Raw genomic sequence first — 6,624 nt, 5'->3', positions numbered from 1 at the left:
CGAGGTCAAGCTACGTCGTCCAAAAGCACGCGCACAACTCTATACTATCGCACAACTGTTTAGTCCCGCTTTGATTCTTATAAGCTTATATGGAGGTTAGTCGATTTCTATTTATGCAACAAAACAGTTGAATGGGCTACAAAACAATCGACAACCGCACTACAGTTGTTAGATAGTTTAATATCATCCTATTTCCTACTTATATTATAAACGCGAAAGTTTAGATGGATGGATGGATTTGTTAGAGTTTGTAGCCTAAACGGCTGAACGGATCTCGATGAAATTAGGCATAGATGTAGAGGATAGTCTGGAAGGACACATAGGCTACTTACTTTTGTTTTTATTTAATTCCACGCGGACGGAATCGCGAGTGAAAGTATTCAATAATAAATAAAATATATTAAAACGGTAATAGACAAAAAGACCTCTTTCCTCTCTGAAATAAATACGCGAGACGTCAGTATGAAACAGTGTGAATTGTAAAATATAAATCGCTTGAAAACAATGAAAACGTGACAATAGCTTCATGTTAAGCTTTGACTGAAATTTTGCTGAACTTTCCTCGACTATCTATTGTCCTCAAACAATATATTTCCGTGTTCGTGAAAATGATTATTGGATTTTGTTAAAATTATCTTGTTAATATATAAGTTTTATAGGAGATAGGTACCATATTAGTTTTCAAGTTTAGTGCCACCTCATGTGAAGGACATATTATTGGCATATAATAAAACATAAAAAATTGAATATAAATATTTGAATCAATTGCTATTAATGACATCTATTGACGATTAATTTAAATAAAATTAATTATATTAATATATGGTTTTGAGGTTTTTGTTACTATCAACAGAATACCATAGCAACAGTGAGGATTACATGAATAATATCTCAAAAGTCTCAACTATTATGCCTCCTCTATTTATTTTTGACTCCATTTGTTGCGCGTATATCTTCTATCTTCTTCTATAAATAAAGAGGAAAGATTTGTACTTTTACTTTTTTGTATTGAAACAACTGAAAAACTAGTGAACCGATATCAAAAATTCTTTCACCAATAAAAAGCTACGTTGTCAATAAGTAACACAGGCTACATTTATTAGTTATTATTTGTTTATTTCCACGTTAACGAAATGGCAAGCAAACAGCCAGTATCAAGTCGCCATTTTGACAGCTAGGAATTTAAAAAAAAAAGTAGCCTATAATATGCCCGTCAATGTCAGCTACCAGTGAAAGTACGGTCGAAATCGGTCTAGCCGTTTCCGTTCAGCAACGCAAATACATCATCTTCCCGAAAATTTTCTTTTCATATTACAAACAGACTTTTAATTTGTATAGATAGATATACTCGTAATATGGATTGCAAAAGTCCAACAACCTAAGTATAAAAGTTATGTAGTTAACTTATTCTTGCGAGATATGCAGAAAGCCAGAAGATATCCAACACTTGCTGTTGGAGTGTGAGAGAAATAGACGGGAGCGCGAGCTACTCTTCCGGGAGCTAAAGCTCCACCCGTCCGATGTAGGCATAATTATGTCAATATTGGCTGAGCCAGCATCTGAAGCGGCTGTACGATTATGCCAGCTCGTTTCTTAGGATATACTAGCAGCACTATGGGATTGACATGTCTTTCCAAGACAAAAATCCCCTTTACCTAAATAAGATAAAAAAAAAAAAACTTATTCTTAACTCAAGAAATAATAATACTCAAATATCAGATGTCGGTGTTGTTTTTCATATTGATAGAAATCGGATACTGTTGATCCGTGTTAAGGATTTCTGAGAATCTACGTTTTGTTACCGGTTTCCACTGTCGAAACATCGTATATACATAAACCAGTTATATTTCGATTGTTAGATATGTTTTCATATGTTAATCTTAGGATCAGATGTGATTTTTTTTATTTAATTGACAGTTCAAAAAGCTTTTAAAGCCTTACTGATATAATAAATGCGAGAGTTTAGATGGATGGATGTTTGTTACAGTTTGTAGCCTAACCGGCTTAACGAATCTCGATGAAATTTGGCATAGATGTAGAGGATAGTCTGGAAGAACACATAGGCTACTTACTTTTGTTTTTTTAATTCCACGCGGACGGAGTCGTGGGGAAAGCTGTTATATTAGTTAAAAATAAAATTATTATGATCGTAAATCGTCAAATTTAATAGTACTAAATATTATGAAATTATTGGACAGATTTAATAGTGTATTAAATTTTGCAGTGAACTTTTTCAAGTAATCTAATCAGTTTTGACTAAACACACATATTGCTTTTCCCTAATTGGTATATTTTTTTCGATAAACATTTTTCGTCTCCTTATTTCAAAGTTCATGACTATTGGAGCGAAACACAAAGAGTTGTTTGCTTGTAACGAACCAATCATTTGTTACAACGTCACTTACGAAGTCCTCTTTTGTTACTTTTTAGACATTTCATTTACAACAATATGATTTATTACTCTATCTTTCGGTAACTCTTTTTAACGTGTTTTGTAATAATAAGCGATTATGCTATCTATACTAATATAATAAAGCGTAAACACATACTACTTTGTGGCGTAGGATGTCAGCAATCACAGCATATTTTTTTAATATTTTATTAATTATTATAAAGCCCTACACTTACGATATGCTTTAGGCTATATGTTTTCACGCTATTAAACTTAGAAGGTAAATAAATTGGAAAAAGCTACATGTGAGAAAGGGAACATAAACTAGCTGCCAACATTAAGAAACAAGGTTATTGTGGTAACGGTAATTTTGACATTTGCAATTGAGAATTTGACAAATGTAAACAGTAAATAAAAGTTATAACAATTTCATGAATGATGCCGCACGGGAACAGAACTTAACTTATAACAATTGTACTTAGTCAAAGGTGTGTTCCCGCTCTTACTGAATTTGTAGGATGTAGGTGAAGGGAACACTAAAGAGATCGTTTAACTCTGAGTACAATTTATCTTTATCAGAAATACCAGGTACTATAATGGAAAAAGCACCAAAAACATCCATTTAATTTTCTATTTATCAAACTTTGTTAAATAAAAATTCAATCTAAAAGTCGATAGCGAATAGGTAAAAGAATTTATCAGAGTTGCTAGCGAAGCTTTTAGTATCTCAACTGAGAATACATTTTAAAGTGAAAATGAAATGTGAATGCACATAATAGGTATTACTAAGTGCAAGATAGAGCCCGCTTTAGCATATTTACACAAATGGTTCGGTTATCCTCAATACTGTGACCACACAGAAGATAGGCTTCAAATGGCAGTAATTTCACGTTTCGAGACCCCAATTTAGCTCCTTTCCACACTGTTCTTGTAAAGAATCCATGGGAAGAGGAATTGGATTTGGTGGAATAATTTGTTTGGAATAATCTTCTTTCTTTGCGTCCTCTTTTCTGTTGATTGGGTAGGCAACGTATTTGCTAATGCGAATGTCTATGAGCAACGGTCGCTTCGCCATTTGTATCATTATCCTATAACTAGCTATTGCTCGCGACTTCATCTGCATGAAATTAAAAAAATAATAAAAAATATAGCCTGTGTTACTCACAGATAAATAACCTTTCTACTGGTGCAAGAATTTTTGAAATCGGCCCAGTAGTTTTTGAGTTATTTCAATGCATACAAAAATACAAATCTTTCCTCTTTATTATATTAGTATAAGTATAGGGAAGGAAAAGAAGGGAGTGATGACTGAGATGACGGATGATAGAGTTATTTAGATAGAATAGTCAATTCAATTTTAATTTACTGAAATAAAAAAATATATAGCAATTGTGGTTTGAGCTACTTTTTTGTCAATATTTAATTACATTGTTTCATTTGCTAAACCGAGTTGAAATACATATGTATAATGGAATTTTTTACTACGCCCGCTTCAAGAACAAAGTCCTTTGAATGCTAAAAATAGACAATGTTAAAATCCGAAACTGTAACGGTAAAGCCTTTTCATAAAAATATGTCCGAAAAGGTCAGGATATAACATTGAAAATTATATAGCGGATTCAGTTAGGGTAGAAACCCTTTACGAAAGTGGTGTCAAAGCTTAGTACTTACCGGATAACGTCTGGTATGACAAATATTTGTGTGGCCAAAGGATTTACAAAGTCGAGGCCTTCCATTTGTAAAGTTTCCCTTTCATAGTAGGGAATAAATATGAAAAGGTCACAGGTGTATATCCGAGTAAAAAAATATAAAAAAATATAAATCAAAAATGTGGCGTATGAAATCGACTACCATTATTCCGATAGTCCTTTCGGCACACGGGCTGATAGCGAAGAGCTTCGACCAACACCTCAAGAAGCTCTCGCTAGACAGTTGGATTAAGGTCCCAAATTAAAGGCGGTTATTTTAGAAACCGCACGAATAGTGAGGAGGTTCCTGTCTCTGCACTGACCACTGGTTGCTTGAGTCATCGGATTCCGCAGCCGGTGGTGCTCTATTTTTTATATAATATATTTTATTTTATTTTTATATTCTTGTAAAATGTATTATATGGAGAGTAAGAAATAAAGATATATGGATGATAATAATAATAAATAATTATAATAAAGCGTAAACACACACTTCTTTGTTGCCTAAGATGTCAGCAATTACAACATATTTTTTAATCATTTTTGTTAAATCAAAAGCTCCACACTTACTTCACGCTTTAGGCTGTATATTTTAACGACATTAAAATTCGGGGGCAAATGTTTTGGATAAAAACCCTAATGTGGGAAAGAGACCATAAGTTGCTGCCAACATCAAGAAAGCAAGATTGCTAAGTTTTGTTATGTCATGTCATTTTGACATTTGCTATTAATAATTCGACAAATGCAAACAATAAAATAAAATTTTCATAATTTCATGCTGATGAAGCCGCACGGGAACAGCTAGTACGAGATAAAAAAACTTCTTTATTTTGTCTCTCTGTTCTTTAAGCAACGCTTGTTGTCCTTTTTCAGAAAATAGCCTAAACAAGCCTAAAAGTCTTGTCATATTTGACAGGCTTTTACTGCTTCTATGGGAACGAACATCTAACTACATTTATAAAATACCTCGTGGAATAAAAAAACAAGAGTGAGTAGCCTGTGTTTTTGCAGACTGTCCTATACATCTATACCAAATTTCGTCGATATCTGTTTTGCCGTTTAGGCTACAAACTCTAACAAACATCCATCTAAATGCATTTATAATATTAGTATAACGAGCATTATGATTTATTAGGTCCTTCTATAAATAAGATATCTATTCTCAAAGAGAATTAAAAAAAATCTGTATAAGAACTCTTGTCAATTGAGTAAAATCCTTTAATTTACTTGTGCCACAAACAGTTACATAACTTAGTTGGATCTCCGGTCAATCCGTTGCGGGGAAGAGCAATTGTTTTGATCGAGTTAGTCGGCAATTCATTAACCCACAAGAGTATTGATTGGTTAGAGAATGGTTCTATCATGGAATGCGTGTTATCATAGCAAATATGCGAGAATTTCTAAGTAAATGAAAACATTTCCTAGTTAAAAAAACTAAAACAAGCGGCCATTTTTTTATTGATACGTCCATCTAAACTTTTATAATGTTAGTAAAATAGACTTCTTTTCAAGTCTGTATACTATTTTATGCACTACTTTTGACTCCTTGTTTATATGAAACTAGCTGTTGCTCGCGACTTCGTCCACGTGAAATTAAAAATAGTCTACGTTACTCACAGATAAATTACCTTTCTAATGGTGAAAGAATTTTTATAATCGGCCCAGTAGTTTTTGAGTTATTTCAATATATACAAAAAAAAAAACAAATCTTTCCTCTGTGTAATATTATAGATATCCATTTAAGTCAATAATAAAAAAGGAATAAAAAAGTTGGAAATATATGAAATCATAGAAAATTGAAAACGTTTGCGATGAACATATATTTGATATCTTTGAAGGAGGCAATAAATTTCGCCGCGTCTTCCGGAGACGGCCTGACCTCGATATCTATGTACTTATTGTTCGTACTACGAGTATATCACGTACGTATTATGTACTAGCATTTCATTAGGCGTGGAATTATAAAAAAGTAAGTATGTGTTCTTCCAGACGATCCTCTACATCTCTGCCAAATTTCATAGACATTCTGTTAAAACTACAAACTCTAACAGACATCCATCAATCTATCTAAACTTTTACATTCATAATATTAATAAAGTAAGATGTTACTGTCACATCATTAATTCAGCCGTTATAAAATATGACTAGTGTAACATGTAACCACTAACCTTTGTTTTTATTTTTAGTAAAAATGTTATTGTACAGTTCCGTAAACTTGTTGATTTCGATATTGTCCTATTAGCGTTTATTTATTTATTTTATTTATTTATTTATTGGAAAGGTACACCAATTGCATGTTCAAGGTTCACAACCAAATTAATATACCGTATACAATGAGAAACAAAGAAGCAGAAGAACATACAGATGACAGGCGTACACAGCGCTCACAAAAAATGATGTTTTACTTTTTAATAACAAACGTTGAGTCACGTTAATTACAACTAATATAAATGAGGGTACACATATTAAACAAAAACAATAAAAGAGAATACAAAAGTGTTACTGGTGATAATATAAGCCGAGATCTTTTTTGTTTATTAAGTT

The sequence above is a fragment of the Papilio polytes genome, unplaced genomic scaffold (genome assembly GCF_000836215.1).
Source record: "Papilio polytes unplaced genomic scaffold, Ppol_1.0 DF823399.1, whole genome shotgun sequence".
Taxonomy (NCBI): Eukaryota; Metazoa; Arthropoda; class Insecta; order Lepidoptera; family Papilionidae; genus Papilio; species Papilio polytes.
This window is presented reverse-complemented; position numbering follows the sequence as displayed.